The sequence below is a fragment of the Malania oleifera genome, chromosome 4 (genome assembly GCF_029873635.1).
Source record: "Malania oleifera isolate guangnan ecotype guangnan chromosome 4, ASM2987363v1, whole genome shotgun sequence".
Classification (NCBI taxonomy): Eukaryota; Viridiplantae; Streptophyta; class Magnoliopsida; order Santalales; family Ximeniaceae; genus Malania; species Malania oleifera.
Genome location: NC_080420.1, coordinates 102,523,215 through 102,539,816, shown reverse-complemented (window position 1 = coordinate 102,539,816; position 16,602 = coordinate 102,523,215). Strand labels below are relative to the sequence as shown.

General features: G+C 38.9%; 2 long non-coding RNA genes and 1 other non-coding gene across 3 annotated transcripts; all 3 read left to right on the top strand.

Moving 5' to 3' along the window:
- Positions 1–5,913: 5,913 nt before the first annotated feature.
- On the top strand, positions 5,914–7,200 carry LOC131154057 (uncharacterized). The gene is made up of 3 exons (XR_009136316.1): positions 5,914–5,966; positions 6,399–6,462; positions 7,103–7,200. It is a non-coding gene; the product is annotated as an uncharacterized LOC131154057 (long non-coding RNA).
- An 86-nt stretch (positions 7,201–7,286) lies between these two features.
- Positions 7,287–7,987, top strand: LOC131154056 (uncharacterized). The gene is made up of 2 exons (XR_009136315.1): positions 7,287–7,342; positions 7,865–7,987. It is a non-coding gene; the product is annotated as an uncharacterized LOC131154056 (long non-coding RNA).
- Positions 7,988–16,495: 8,508 nt separating this feature from the next.
- Positions 16,496–16,602, top strand: LOC131154669 (small nucleolar RNA R71). Its single transcript, XR_009136585.1, has one exon. It is a non-coding gene; the product is annotated as a small nucleolar RNA R71 (small nucleolar RNA).

The following is a 16,602-nucleotide window of genomic DNA, read 5'->3' as shown; positions in this document are numbered from 1 at the left end:
ATTTCAGTGAATGAATGTACATGCAACACAACCATACCCTTTCACATACATGAATATCACCAAATTACACACAAACTCATTCATACCCAATTCACGCAACTCCAAAATAAGTCATTCATGTAAGTTTCATCATTATATAGTCATTAAGCACATTATACTCACATAAGATTAACCAGCAATCACAATTGAGAGTTAATGTAGTCATATAAACTCGAGTATAAATAGGCGAAATCTCGAAGCATGTGTAATGTGTATGACTCGTTACACCCAGGAAATCTGTGGTCACCTACAGTACTGTCACTTTGACTCAACCTAACTAGTATACCCTAAAAAACACTCAAAAATGATGGTTTCGCTCGTCGTATGTGAGGAGGAGTGTCATGATCAAACATTCCACATACTGCAAGAAATAAATACTAAATGTACGGAGTGGACTAGTCTGAAAAAGGATCCAACCTATTTACGAGGTGTCGGGTCCTTTACCCTAACATCTTTTCACCTACTCGCCATATCCAACCAAGGTCACCCTAGATCAACTTATTCACAAACCAGGCGTGAATGCATCTGAGGCATTGGGCGGGTGAAGAGTCTTCATATGTGGAGAACATGTGTCGTGTCCCTGATTTTTGTTGTAGTTGTGTGGAGTAGGTATTAATCTTTCACTTCTTCTAGGGTATTTCTATTTCTCTTTTTCTTTCTTCTGCTCATTTTTCAATTTCTTTCTTTTCATGGTCAGTTAGGACAATCATAACACTTCTTTTATTGCTTTCATACCACCCATGTGCATCAAGTTCGAACAAGAGTCCATGAAATAAGTCTATTTCTAAGGGTGGCTCAGCCTTTACATCTTAAGTAGGCTATAAGACCTAAATTTCTATCTCCCCACTAAATTTCACCTCTACGCTAGCAATTCAAAAACCAAGACTAGTGTACAAAGAATACCCAGAAAAAAAAAAAAAAAAAAGGAAAAGTTGAGTTTTATGAACTCTGAGTTGACGTCAAAAACTCAAAAGAACGATAAATGACTCAACAGTATCTCACAAGGTATCACAGTCGCCACGGGTGCTCTCTCAGTGTTCATAAGGAACCCTAAGTGTTACAAATCGCATGAAGGTATATTTTTTTAAGCCTCAAGAGATACCATGTGTAACAACCTACTACTTATATCATTTTTTGTTATATCTGTCTGTAATGCTACTGCAACATCTCAGGCCCGAAAAGCACTGAGAAAACTCTGTATACCATACATTCCTAAGCAGCGGTACACAAGAAACTGTAAACATCCATATACAATACTAGAAAACTATAAGTCCCAAAGTATATACACATATATATCACAAAATACCCAGTGACATCATCAAAAACCTGAGATCTACCCCAAACCACTGGCACCATAAAAACACGTACCCTTCCAGTAAGGGCAGCGTCAACAGTCCTCTACCTGTGAGCCTAATCCGCTCGCCTAACTGGATCTCTTGAAAAATAGTAAGTCACTAGGATGAGACAACGCTCGGTAAGAGGAAATATGCTATTACTAGTGTGTGGCGGATGAGTTACACATTTGATATACAGATATAATACTGATACTATAAAACAAATATGTTGGTATAATATGCTGGTATATTGTACTAAATTCTCGTAATATAATTTAAAATATAACTGTGTCTCTGAGTTTTCTATGCATACATACTTATAATATTATAATATATCTGCTGCTGTGTGATATATCTATACATAAGAACTTCTGAGATAATACCCTGGGATCTATATGTCATGATTTAACCCCTCATGACAAGGTTGTGTGGCCTGTAGGCCGGATTTACTCTAGTTGGCCTACCAGGTAAGTCAATTTATATCTACTATCAACCGCCAATCTAGCTCATTGCAGTCTCTCCGGGCAATCTTCAAATCTAACTCGTCTAACCGGCCACCTCAACCCAGCTCGCTGGGGAGACTACAATCTCTCCTGGCGTGGTTAGACAGGATCCATATACTATCTGAGTTATGTGGTTGCACTCTATTTGAAATAGCAACGATACCGTGCTCTGCTGTCTGAATTTACCTAAAATTTCCATAGGGATCTGTTACTATGTAATACTAATATATATAAATATATATTTATCTAGTTGTTTTAACATGATTTCGAAATAACCATAACATTATAAATCTGAACTAAGATATCTGAAATATCAATAATAACTGTCTGAAATATTTGTAATATTTGTCTGAAATATCTGTAATATCTATCTAAAATATTTGTATTATCTGTCTAAAATATCTGTAATATCTGTCTGAGTGTTATGGTTTTAGAAATCACGTCCTTCTGAAAATTACTATAAATCATACTTTCTGCTAATATCTATATAATTGGATATCACTGTAAATTGTTTAATCATCATACTGTTTTGTAGTAAACTCATGCCACACATTTGAGTAATCAAAATTTCATGCTCAATTTCTATAATTATACTGTAATACTAATAATGATAATATTATGGAAATACTGATCAATAAGCTGTTATATATACATAAACATAATCTTCTGACATACATTATAAAATCCCTAGCATAGCATATTTCCTTTTCCTGACTACTGGAAAGCCCCTAATATAACTGGTCCTACAACCGCACGATTCCCCATTAAACACCCTGAAAACAACATCCTCCAAAACAAAATTTCAGTATTTCTCTGTGTACTACATTTCTTATAACTATGGTAAAGACAAATATGAAAAAAAAAAAAAAAAAAGGTCTTACCTTGAATTTGGGTTGAAATCCAAGGCAGCCCCACCAACGATCCACTCTAGCAAACTTGAAGAGAACTTTCTTAGGAGAGTCGTGGTGACCTCGGATCATCGAATTGACAAGCCCAAAAACTTAGAAAGAAGGTGAGAGACAAACAGGAGAGAGAGAGAGAGAGAGAGAGAGAGAGAGAGAGAGAGAGAGAGAGCGAGAGAGAGAGAGATAGGGGATTTTGTGCGTGATTTTCAGTTGAAAAAATGAGGTTTAGGCTATTTATACATTGGCCTTCGTTGACGAGTCATGTCACTTCGTCAACGAGGTCAAGAAGGAAGTTCATCGATGAATGCATATTATTCGTCGACGAAATTTAGAACTGAAATATAGCCTCTCGGTATCTTCTCGTCGATGAGACATGTCCTCGTCAACGAGCCCCTCATGTGTGCTCGTCGACAAATCTCTTGTGTTTGTCGACGAGACCCTGTTTAATTTTTCAATTTTAAATTCTTCTTCTTTCCTTTTCCTATTATTAAATTACGATAATTATTCAAGTCTCTACACCGTGTAGATACAAGAGTTACGATTCCTAGTTTGGCCATATAAATAGAAACTACATATAAATGACCCAAGTGTGTACTCCTAGGTTTTATGCAAGTATGCGAAGGCATAAGTAGTGTCACTCATGGCCTGATCATCCATATTCACACTTTTTTTTTTCAATGTTATTCAAAAATGAGAAACAGTGAAGAAAAGGAAGAAACTTCCTTGGCTTTTTGGTGAATCCGTCGAGGAATTAAATTTTCAGCTTTGTACTCGTGCCAAATAAACCTGCATCAAAAATCTAAATTAGTCAAAAGTGAATAGATAAATAAATAAAGTAATAAATATAAAATAAATAAATAAATAAAAGAAAAACTCTTTGGGTTGCCTCCCATAAGCGCTTGTTTTAACGTCTCCAGTTAAACTTTTCAATCTTCATCAACCAGGATCTCCAAGAGGAATAAATGCACAGTTCCTCTCCATTTGTTCTCCATAGTAGTGCTTCAGTTTTTGACCATTAACTCTGAATATTTTCCCTGTCTTGTCCTTCAAGTATATCGCTCCAAAAGGGAAAACTTTGTCAATTGTATAAGGACTTGTCCATCTTGATCTCAATTTACCCACGAAGAGTTTTAATCTTGAGTTAAAGAGTAGAACCTGTTGTCCTGGGGCAAACTCACGCCTAAGAATATGTTTGTCATCCCACTTCTTCGTCTACTCTTTGTAGATTTTTGCATTTTCATACGCATCACCTGAGAATGCATAGCGAAGATGCTCAAGGAATTGCTTTAACTCTAGAGATATAGGTTGCTGCATCTTTTCTTTAGAGATTACAGAATCCGTCTTTGCTACCATAGGTTCTAGGCTCCCCACATGCTGCTATGTTGTAATTTGTTGCAAGGATCGTTCTAGGTGATCAGCTGGTACGTCTTTTTGAAAGGCTTTTTCTACACCTTACTGAATGACATCTACCCGAAAGCAATTGCTTGGATCTTCTAGGAATCTCATGTCTTGGTAGATATTGAACATAACCTCTTCCTTGTTTACTCTCAATGTGAGCTCACCCTTTTGAACATCAATTAATGCCCTTACAGTGGCCAAGAATGGTCATCCAAGAATTAGTGGCACTTCTTGGTCTTCCTCCATATCTAACACCACAAAATCAGCAAGAAAAATGAATTTATCCACCTTTACCAATACGTCTTCTATGATTCCACGTGGATACTTGATGGATCGGTCTGCTAGTTGCAAAGAAATGGCTGTTTGTTTCATCTCTCCAAGTCCCAATTTTCTGCAAACATAAAGTGGCATAAGATTAATGCTAGCACCAAGATCATATAAAACTTTATCAAAAAATGAATTTCCAATAGTGCAAGGCAAAGTAAAACGCCCCGGATCTTTTACTTTTTGAGGCAATTTCTTTTGAAAAATAGGACTACACTCCTCGGTAAGCTTCACTGTTTCAAACTCCTCCAACTTTCTTTTCTTTGAAATGATGTCCTTTAGGAATTTGACATATTTTGGCATTTGTTCCAAGACATCTGCAAAAGGAATATTTATGTGAATTTTCTTAAAAATATCCAAAAAACTTAAAAAATTGCTTATCTAATTTTTGTTTTTGAAAGCATTGAGGATAAGGAAGTGGAGTAGAGAGAATAGGAGGATTGTTTGGAAATGAAATTGCTGGAGGTATGTCCGTCTCTCCTGGTGTATCATCCAAAATCTCCTCTTCTTCCCCTTTATTCTTGCTTCAGCCATTATTTTCAGTTGTAGGTGTGGACATGGTTCCTTTGCTAGTGACTTCTCAATTTCTCTTCCACTCCTAAGTGTGATGGCCTTGCATTGTTCCTTTAGGTTTACCTCTGTGTTGCTAGGAAAAGTTTCTCTTTGTTGGGAATTTATGGTCGTGGCTAGTTACCCAATTTGCATTTCAAGATTCTTCATAGTGGCTCCCATATTGTTGCAATGAGTCTCGATGTTGTCCAACTATGAATCAGTCTTTTTAAACCTTGCTTTTTTCTCCTCAACAAAAGATATCATGGCATCTTCAAGTGACATCTTCTTTTCATCTTGATGACTATCAAATCTTGGAGGAGGTTGCAACACATTCCTTATATTTTCAAAAGACAAATTCTCATGATTTTGAAGCCCTAGATGGTAATATTGTAAAAACCCCAAAAAGATATATAAAAGATTAGCGGATTGATTTCCAAAAAAAATAAATAAATAAATAAAAATAAAAATAAAATATTATTATTAATTAATTAATTAATCAGATTTTAAAAGAAAAAAATTAATTAAAATTATTTTTATTTTATTAATAAAATATATTATTATTAATATTAATTAAATATATTATTATTATTATTATTATTATTATTATTATAACATTACCTGAAGCTTGAAGCTTCAGGAAAGTTCTCAGAAAGTGCGCAGGCCCCCCCCCCCTACAGCATCTTCTTCTTCTCTCTTTTCTTTCTTTTCTTTTCTTTTCTTTATTCTTTCTCTGCAACTCCTGCAATCTCTCTCTCTCTCTCTCCTCACGTTCTCTCTCTCTCTCTCCTCGATTTCATGACGGATTTTCGCCCGATCGAAAATCCGAAGATACCACTGGACTCCATTCGCCACTGCCATCATTTCTACTGGAGCGGATCGGTGGTAGGAGCGGCGTAAGCGTATTCCTTGGGGTAAGCCTTTTCCCCCTTTTTCTTTAATTTCTTACAAAATATAAGCCCAATTGACGAACGGACACCACCACGAGAATCTAGGGATGATTCTCTACAAGTCTAGTGGGACGGAATTCTCGTGGGGGTGTCGGGCCAAAACTCTAAATTTGGGGTGTCGCGATTATTAAGGGGCTTATTTTTAATTAATTAGCATTAATTTAGAAATGCTAAAATATTAAGCATCTGAAACTGAAGTAGGATTTCTGAAATTTAGGGTTCGGGTGAGCGCCGCAGGTGTAATTTTGGGACCCGCAAGCAAAATTTAGAAAATTAAGTGGGGGTATTAAATAATAATTTAAATATTAATTTGAGATATATGGAGTCTAGGGAAGGCTAGATGGGTATTATTTTAGAGAAATAGATTAATTAATTTGGGAAAAATGTAAATTGCAGGAGTTGAATTTCAAACGCCAAGGGCGTAGAATTTGGGATTCTAGGGAGACTCTCAGTAAGTCAGGTAAGGGAAATAAATTATAGCAGTGTTTTTAGAATTATTATTTGAATGAATATGTGAAATTGAGCATATGATATTTTGTCTGAAAATTATTATGATATAAATATCAGATAAATTGTGTGGCATTTGAGTAATTGTAAATTGTGATATTTTGGAGTGTAAATTATAATAATGTGTAAATTCTGAGAAAATATTGAAATGAGAATTACTGATCTGATTAGTAAAAAATAATGTAATATGGTATTATTATATGAGTAGAAATGTTTTGCCTGGAAAATGGGATTTTGTGAATTATTGATATTGGAAAATAATGAAATGTGGTATTTATTTGTGAGTGGAAATTATTTGCATGAGAAATGAGTATTTTTGGGAAAATGTGAAAAATACATGAAATATGATATATGATATTACGAGATGATGAAATGTGCACAGAAAATGATGAGAATATTTATATTGAACTGAATTGTGATATACTGGAATATAATTGATGAAATGTCAATACCGCATAATGATTGCGGGTATGTGATGGTAAATCCTGTTGGATGGTTATGATATTTAGCACGGTACCGTTGTGAGTGGTGTTAGTGCAACCACACGGACTCTTGGAGCGTGTGGCGTGATAGTCAACTGTGCCATTGTGTAGGGTTGTTGGGCCCCTTTATTCCGGATCAGGGCATTAGGCCGGCCAGTCGTACTACAGACGCGATATGTGATATGATATTTGATCTAACCGGATCGGCCAACCGCGGTTAGATCCAGCCTTCGGGCCGCACAACCTTGACCATGGGGGGAAGCATGGCGTGTATAGAAAGATCCTCAGGGTGGCCATGAGTTACAGACGCGATGTTGGTATTTGATACCGAAGATACTCATGAGCTGAAAGGTAAAGTGGAAATGAAAAGTGAAAGAATGATAAAATTGGCTAAAATGAGAAATGAAAGAAAGAATGGAAATTGAGAAATAAAGAATGATAAAATTGAGAAATGGAACAGTGTGAGTTAATAATATAAATAAGTAAGGCGAAGTGAAACTCTCCGCCTGAGGGCTTACTGAGTAAGGTGAGTGCCCTGATGGGTATCAGATGTGGCTATACCTGGCTGCATGACGTGTTAGGGCAAAGGGAAGCTACCTGTATGGGCGGGTAATCTTCCCTATTCTCAGGAACTTCGCATGTAAATATGTGTTGGAAATCATTGAATTTGATAAATGATTTTTAAACTTATAAAAGCTTGTGTTGTATATCTATATGACTATATGTATGTGAATATCAGTGTATCTTCTCAAATGAAATGGTGATTTGAAAAGTAAAGTATATTATAATTGTACTCATTTGGCCACACACTGTAAATAATTTATGCCTTCTTACTGAGATGTGTCTCACCCAATTTATCTAAATTTTTTTCAGGGAAGAGAGACCGGCCGAGTGATAGAGCTCCGTGATAGTAGGGAGCTGAGACCCTGATACACAGGGTGAATTTTTGGACTAGGGGAGATGTAATTCCCCTAAAGTTGAATAGTAATTTTTAGTATGGGAAGGTAGTGTGAATATTTGTATGTATATTGATACTTTGGGTATTGTATTCTAACTGATATGTGTATATTGTCTTCCGCTGTTAGGTTGAATATAATAAACACTTTTTACCCGATACCCAATGCGGGTCGGGTTGTATGAATGGTACTAGGATTGTTGACGTGGCCGATTTGTGGATGTTGTGGATTTATGACGTGATTATTTATTTATTAAAAAAAAATTTATACGAAAATCAGGGCGTCACAGTTTGGTATCAGAGCCTAGGTTGCTAGGTTCTGTAGACTTTAGTAGACAGCGAAATACAGTACCAAAGTATAGGAGTGGATTTTGAGAGAAATAGGAGATGGGTAGATTGAAATGTGAGTTAGTGGTTGTTAGAGGATGAGGTGAGAATTTAGGATTCTATCTTGCGGCCTAGAGGCAGGAGTACTGAGGTTGTTTCTATGTTTTTCTTGGAGTGACGAATTCAAGAAAACCATGGATACTACCGCTGGGTCTTGTTTCTGAGTGGTAGGACTGAATCTTAAATGGGGATTAAAGATGTGGATAGAAGAATAATTTATAAGTTATTGTATTGTATGGGTTGCGTGATAGTGATTGTATGCTAAGATTAGTTGTTTCCTTTGTAGGATGGATCAAGGAAACAATAACATGAATGCGGGAGGTGATGGAGCAAGACCTTCTAGTATGGGTGGTACAGACCCTGACGCAGTGATACGTAGCGTCACTCAGCAAGTGATGGATCGAGCAATTCACACGTATGCGACCCCCATCTTTTGCTGGAGGAGCGGACCCATTGGTAGCAGAGAACTGGGTTCAGGACATAGAAGACATTCTGGCAGTCCTATCGTGTACAAATGAGCAGAAAGTATTATTTGCTACCTTTAAATTGACCAGGGAGGCAAAGCACTGGTGGAGATCAGTGAGAGTACTGGAGGAGCAGAGGCCTGACCCTGTAGTGATGACGTGGAGTCGCTTCAGGGAGATTTTCTTCGAGTAGTACTTTCCCGCTACAGTCAGGAGTGCAAAGGCGTTGGAGTTTCTGTATCTGACGCAGGGGTCTATGACGGTGCAGCAGTACACAGCGAGGTTTGTTCAGCTGTCCCGCTTCGCCCCGTATATGGTGCCAGATGAGGAGAGGAAGGCGAGAAAGTTTGAGGAGGGCTTGAGGCAGAACCTATATGAACAGGTGGTAGATTTTCGAGCTCAAACTTTCTCGAAGATAGTGGATAGGGCTACGGTGATTGAGAGCAGCATACAGTGAGGCGCAACAGCCCAGAGCCAGAGGAAGAGGCCCGCGCCTTCTGATTTTCAGGCAGGGCCCAGTCGTGGGCCATGGAGGAGATATGATACCGGAGGAGGACGACGACAGGGAGGAGGAGAGCGAGCAGTACAGGGCAGACAGATGCTCCCTCCATGTCCCAGATGTTTGAGGAGGCACCCAAGAGAGTGTCGAGCGAGAGAAGTGGTCTACTATCAGTGCCACCAGCCTGGGCATATCGCGAGAAGCTGCCAGGCACCACCAACGGTAGCGGCTGCTCCTCGACCATATAGAGGAGGCTACCAGGCACCTCGAGGTGGACAGCAGAGGAATACTACGCCGACGTGAGTTTATGCACTGACGCCTGGAGATGCTGAGGCGGCGGGAGATGTGGTGATTGGTACGGTTTCAATACTGTCATTTAAAGCTACCATTTTATTTGATTCTGGGTGACGCATTCATTTTTCTCTCGGGATTATGTAAAATTGTGTGGGTTTAAGCCTCAGCAGTTAGAAATTAGTTTGTCTGTTGCTACGCAGACTGGGGCCGTAGGGGTATGTAGAAAGGTACTCAGAGACTGTCTAGTGGATATTCAAGGGAGGTATTTATTAGCTAATTTGGTGGTTTTAGATATGTATGGGTTTGAGGTAATCTTGGGCATGAATTGGCTAGCTGCCCACTATGCTAGCATTGATTGTCATAAAAGAGTTGTAGTTTTTAGACCTCCAGAGGGACAGGAGTACAGATTCATGGGATCACGTGTGCGCACCCTACCTCAGTTATTATCTGCTATTCAGGTGTGTAGATTGCTATCAGAAGGTTGTCAGGGATATTTAGCCTATGTGAAGGCTGTATCAGAAAGGGAACTGAGGGTGGAGGATATCCCAGTGGTGAGAGATTTTCCTGATGTATTTCCAGAGGATTTGCCGGGACTACCTCCTGATCGTGAGGTAGAGTTTGTTATTGATCTGGTTCCGGGGACAGCGCCAAATTCGAAGGCGCCGTATACAATGGCACCGGCAGAGCTGAAAGAATTGAAAGAGCAGTTGCAGGAGCTGTTAGATAAGGGGTTCATTCGGCCTAGTGTGTCACCCTGGGGAGCACCGATTTTGTTTGTGAGGAAGAAGGATGGCTCGATGAGATTGTGTATCGACTATCAAGAAATAAATAAAGTAACTATCAAGAATAAATACCCGCTCCCGTGTATTGATGATTTGTTTGACCAGTTACAGGGGATACAAATCTTTTCGAAGATAGATTTATGCTCCGGGTACCATCAGGTGAAAGTCAGGGCGGAAGATGTTCTGAAGACGGCATTTAGAACACAGTATGGTCACTATGAATTTCTAGTTATGCCGTTTGGGTTGACGAATGCTCCTGCAGTGTTTATGGATCTTATGAACAGGGTTTTTCACCAGTACTTGGATCGGTTTGTGGTAGTATTTATTGATGATATACTGGTGTATTCGAAGAGTCCAGAGGAGCATGAGGAGCATCTGAGTATAGTGTTGCAAGTATTGCGAGAGAAGAAGCTTTATGCGAAGCTCAAGAAGTGTGAGTTTTGGCTGGAACAAGTTACCTTCCTTGGACACGTTATATCCAAGGGTGGTATTTTTGTTGATCCAAGTAAAATTGAGGCGGTAGTAGACTGGGTACAACCAAAGAACGTGCACGAGATCAGGAGTTTCCTGGGATTGGCTGGGTACTACCGCAGGTTTGTTGAGGGCTTCTCTCAATTGTCAGGCCTGTTGACTAGATTGACTAGGAAAGGAGTGAAGTTTGAGTGGTCTGATGAATGTGAACAGAGCTTCCATGAGTTAAAGTAGCGACTCATCACTACGCCTGTGTTGACGATTCCTTCAGGAGAAGAGGGGTTCGTAATTTATAGTGATGCGTCCCATAAAGGGCTCGAATGCGTGTTTATGCAGCGGGGGAGAGTGATAGCCTATGCCTCACGACAGTTGAAAGAATATGAGAAGAACTACCCTACCCATGATCTAGAGTTGGCGGCGGTTGTTTACGCACTGAAGATTTGGAGGCACTATCTATATGGGGGTAGGTGTGAGATATTTATTGACCATAAGAGTTTAAAATATTTCTTCACGCAGAAGGAATTGAATATGAGGCAGAGGAGATGGCTGGAGCTAATAAAGGATTACGAATGCACTATTAGCTACCACCCAGAAAAGGCTAATGTGGTTGCTGATGCTTTGAGTCGAAAATCAGTGGAATCATCTGTATCTACAGTGGAGATTCAGCATCCGATTCAGATGGATCTGGAGAGGCTCGGTGTGGAGCTGGTAGAGGGTGATCACCAGGCATTCATTGCTGACTTGGTTTTGCAGCCGACTCTACAGGAGAGGATTAAAGCAGCTCAGAGGAATGATGCAGAACTAGTAGAGCTTATGGGAAAGGTACAGGATGGTCAGGAACCAGAGTTCAGCATTTCAGATGATGGAGCCCTGAGGTTCCATACCAGGTTATGTGTTCCTACCGATCCTGAGATCAAGAAAGTCATTCTGGAGGAAGCACATCGATCCCTATATACTGTACATCCGGGTAGCACTAAAATGTACAGGGATCTCCGAGAGTCCTTCTGGTGGAGCAACATGAAGAGGGAGATAGCTCAGTTTGTGGGTCAGTGTTTGACGTGCCAGCAAGTGAAGGCTGAGCATCAGAGACCAGCGGGATCGTTGCAGCCACTCCACATTCCTGAGTGGAAGTGGGAGCATATAGCGATGGATTTCGTCTCAGGATTACAGCCAGCATTACATGGACAGGATGCTATTTGGGTAGTGGTGGATCGATTGACAAAGACTGCCCACTATTTGCCGATCAAAATTAGCTACTCCATGGATAGATTGGCCGAGTTATACATCCAGGAGATAGTTAGACTCCACGACGTCCCAGTGTCCATAGTTTCAGATAAAGACCCACGGTTCACATCTCATTTTTGGAAGAGTCTGCAAAGGGCCATGGGTTCTCAGTTGTCGTTCAGCACAGCTTTTCATCCTCAGACAGATGGACAGGTAGAGAGGACGATACAGATTTTGGAGGATATGCTGCGAGCATGTGTGCTAGACTTTGGAGGTCGTTGGATGCAGTATTTGCCACTGGTTGAGTTTGCGTATAACAACAGCTATCAGACCAGCATTGGGATGGCACCGTATGAGGCACTGTATGGCAGGAGGTGCCGATCCCCATTGTATTGGGATGAAGTTGGAGAGAGACAGGTATTGAGGCCAGAGTTGATACAGCAGACTTAGGATAAAGTCAAACTCATCAGAGATAGGATCAGGACAGCACAGAGCCGGCAAAAGAGTTATGCTAATACTCGTCGGTGAAAATTGAAGTTTGAAACAGGAGATCACGTGTTCCTGAAGGTGGCACCGCTGAAGGGTGTTATGAGGCTCGGGAGGTAGGGTAAGCTGAGCCCTAGGTATATTGGACCATTCGAGATTCTTGAGAGAGTGGGTCCAGTTGCCTATCGTTTGGCATTACCACCGGTCCTATCTAGGATCCATGACGTATTCCATGTTTCTATGCTGAGGAAATACGTCCCAGACCCCTCCCATGTGATTAGATATGAAGCATTGGAATTAGGTGATACTTTAGCTTATGAGGAAGTGCCAGTGCAGATTCTTGATTGGAAGGAACAGGAGTTACGTACGAAGAAGATTCCACTGGTAAAAGTTTTGTGGCGCAACCATGCCATTGAGGAGGCTTCTTGGGAACTAGAGGATCAAATGCACTAGAGATATCCGCATTTATTCAGTGGAGTTTAGAGCTGAGCCAGTCATGTGAATGGAATAGTATTGTAGTTTTTATTTGTATAATGTAACGTAAGATGGATAGAGTTTTTAGTTTTGAAACGTGAATAGTTTTTGGGAGAATTTTGAATAATTGTAATCTCCTAGAGCCCTCGTTGTAACCACGGTATTCCTCCGCCATAAATGAGGGCAATCAATAAAAATTGAAAGTGTTTTCACTAAGGAATGGAAACAGGGGAATGGCAAATTTCGAGGACGAAATTTTTATAAGGAGGGGAGAATGTAAAAACCCCAAAAAGATATATAAAAGATTAGCGAATTGATTTCCAAAAATAAATAAAAAATTTAAAAAATATTATTATTATTATTATTAATTAATTAATTAATTAATCAGATTTTAAAAGAAAAAAAAATTAATTAAAATTATTTTTATTTTATTAATAAAATATATTATTATTAATATTAATTAAATATATTATTATTATTATTATTATTATTATTATTATTATTATTATAACATTACCTGAAGCTTGAAGCTTCAGGTAAGTTCTTAGAAAGTGCGCAGGCCCCCCCCCCCACAGCATCTTCTTCTTCTTTCTTTTCTTTTCTTTTCTTTATTCTTTCTCTGCAACTCCTGCAATCTCTCTCTCTCTCTCCTCACGTTCTCTCTCTCTCTCTCTCCTCGATTTCATGACGAATTTTCACCTTATCGAAAATCTGAAGATACCACTGGATTCCATTCGCCGCTGCCGTCATTTCTACTGGAGATGATCGGTGGTAGGAGCGGCGTAAGCGTATTCCCTGGGGTAAGTCATTTCCCCCTTTTTCTTTAATTTCTTGTAAAATATAAGCCCAATTGACGAACGGACACCACCACGAGAATCTAGGGATGATTCTCTACAAGTCTAGTGGGACGGAATTCTCGTGGGGGTGTCGGGCCAAAACTCCAAATTTGGGGTGCCGTGATTATTAAGGGGCTTATTTTTAATTAATTAGCATTAATTTAGAAATGCTAAAATATTAAGCATCTGAAACTGAAGTAGGATTTTTGAAATTTAGGGTTCGGGTGAGCGCCGCAGGTGTAATTTTGGGACCCGCAAGCAAAATTTAGAAAATTAAGTGGGGGTATTAAATAATAATTTAAATATTAATTTGAGATATATGGAGTCTAGGGAAGGCTAGATGGGTATTATTTTAGAGAAATAGATTAATTAATTTGGGAAAAATGTAAATTGCAGGAGTTGAATTTCAAACGCCAAGGGCGTAGAATTTGGGATTCTAGGGAGACTCTCAGTAAGTCAGGTAAGGGAAATAAATTATAGCAGTATTTTTAGAATTATTATTTGAATGAATATGTGAAATTGAGCATATGATATTTTGTCTGAAAATTATTATGATATAAATATCAGATAAATTGTGTGGCATTTGAGTAATTGTAAATTGTGATATTTTGGAGTGTAAATTATAATAATGTGTAAATTCTGAGAAAATATTGAAATGAGAATTACTGATCTGATTAGTAAAAAATAATGTAATATGGTATTATTATATGAGTAGAAATGTTTTGCCTGGAAAATGGGATTTTGTGAATTATTGATATTGGAAAATAATGAAATGTGGTATTTATTTGTGAGTGGAAATTATTTGCATGAGAAATGAGTATTTTGGGAAAATGTGAAAAATACATGAAATATGATATATGATATTACGAGATGATGAAATGTGCACAGAAAATGATGAGAATATTTATATTGAACTGAATTGTGATATACTGAAATATAATTGATGAAATGCCAATACCGCATAATGATTGCGGGTATGTGGTGGTAAACCCTGTTGGATGGTTATGATATTTAGCATGGTACCGTTGCGAGTGGTATTAGTGCAACCACACGGACTCTTGGAGCGTATGGCGTGACAGTCGACTGTGCCATTGTGTAGGGTTGTTGGGCCCCCTGAGTCCGGATTAGGGTATTAGGCCGACCAGTCGTACTACAGACGCGATATGTGATATGATATTTGATCTAATCGGGTCGGCTAACCGCTGTTAGATCCAGCCTTCGGGCCGCACAACCTTGACCATGGGGGGAAGCATGGCATGTATAGAAAAATCCTCAGGGTGGCCATGAGTTACAGACACGATGTTGGTATTTGATACCGAGGATACTCATGAGCCGAAAAGTAAAGTGGAAATGAAAAGTGAAAGAATGATAAAACTGGCTAAAATGAGAAATGAAAGAAAGAATGGAAATTGAGAAATAAAGAATGATAAAATTGAGAAATGAGTGTGAGTTAATAATATAAATAATTAAGGCGAAGTGAAACTCTCCGCCTGAGGGCTTACTGAGTAAGGTGAGTGCCCTGATGGGTATCAGATGTGGCTATACCCGACTGCATGACGTGTTAGGGTAGAGGGAAGCTACCTGTATGGGAGGGTAATCTTCCCTATTCTCAGGAACTTCGCGTGTAAATATGTGTTGGAAATCATTGAATTTGATAAATGATTTTTAAGCTTATAAAAGCTTGTGTTGTATATCTATATGATTATGTGTATGTAAATATCAGTGTATTTTCTCAAATGAAATGGTGATTTGAAAAGTAAAGTATATTATAATTGTACTCATTTGGCCACACACTGTAAATAATTTATTCCTTCTTACTGAGATGTGTCTCACCCAATTTATCTAAATTTTTTTCAGGGAACAGAGACCGGCCGGGTGATAGAGCTCCGTGATAGTAGGGAGCTGAGACCCTGATACACAAGGTGAGTTTTTGGACTAGGGGAGATGTAATTCCCCTAAAGTTGAATAGTAATTTTTAGTATGGGAAGGTAGTGTGAATATTTGTATGTATATTGATACTCTGGGTATTGTATTCTAACTGATATGTGTATATTGTCTTCCGCTGTTAGGTTGAATATAATAAAATACTTTTTACCCGGTACCCATTGCGGGTCGGGTTGTATGAATGGTACTAGGATTGTTGATGTGGCCGATTTGTGGATGTTATGGATTTATGATGTGATTATTTATTTATTAAAAAAAAATTGTACGAAAATCGGGACATCACAAATATTATGGCAAAGGATCACCACGATAATTGTAGTTCCGATTGTTGATGTATTGAACCCGTTCTTGACTCGCTCCATTGCTCAGATCTATCCTACTTGTAGCTACCACATATTCTACACTTTGTGGTATCCTTTGGGTGGTCAAAGCTAGAATTTGATGAGACATAGAAGCAACTTGAGCTGAAAGTGCAGCAAACAACTCCAATTCATGAATCCCAGCAACTTTCTTAGTCATAGTTCTTTCGGTTGGCCATTAATAGTTATTTGAGGCCATTTCTTCCAAAAGAGCAGTAGCGCCTTCAGGTATCTTTGACATCAAAGTTCCCCCAGATGCAGCATCAACTAAAGTTCGAGTTTAACCGTTTAACCCATTATAGAACATCTGAATCTGTAACCAATCCGGTCATCCTTGTTGTGGGCAACATCGAATCAAATCCTTATACATTTCCCATGCTTCATAGTGTGATTCAAAATCATGTTGCTTGAATTGACCAATCTCACTCATGAGTTG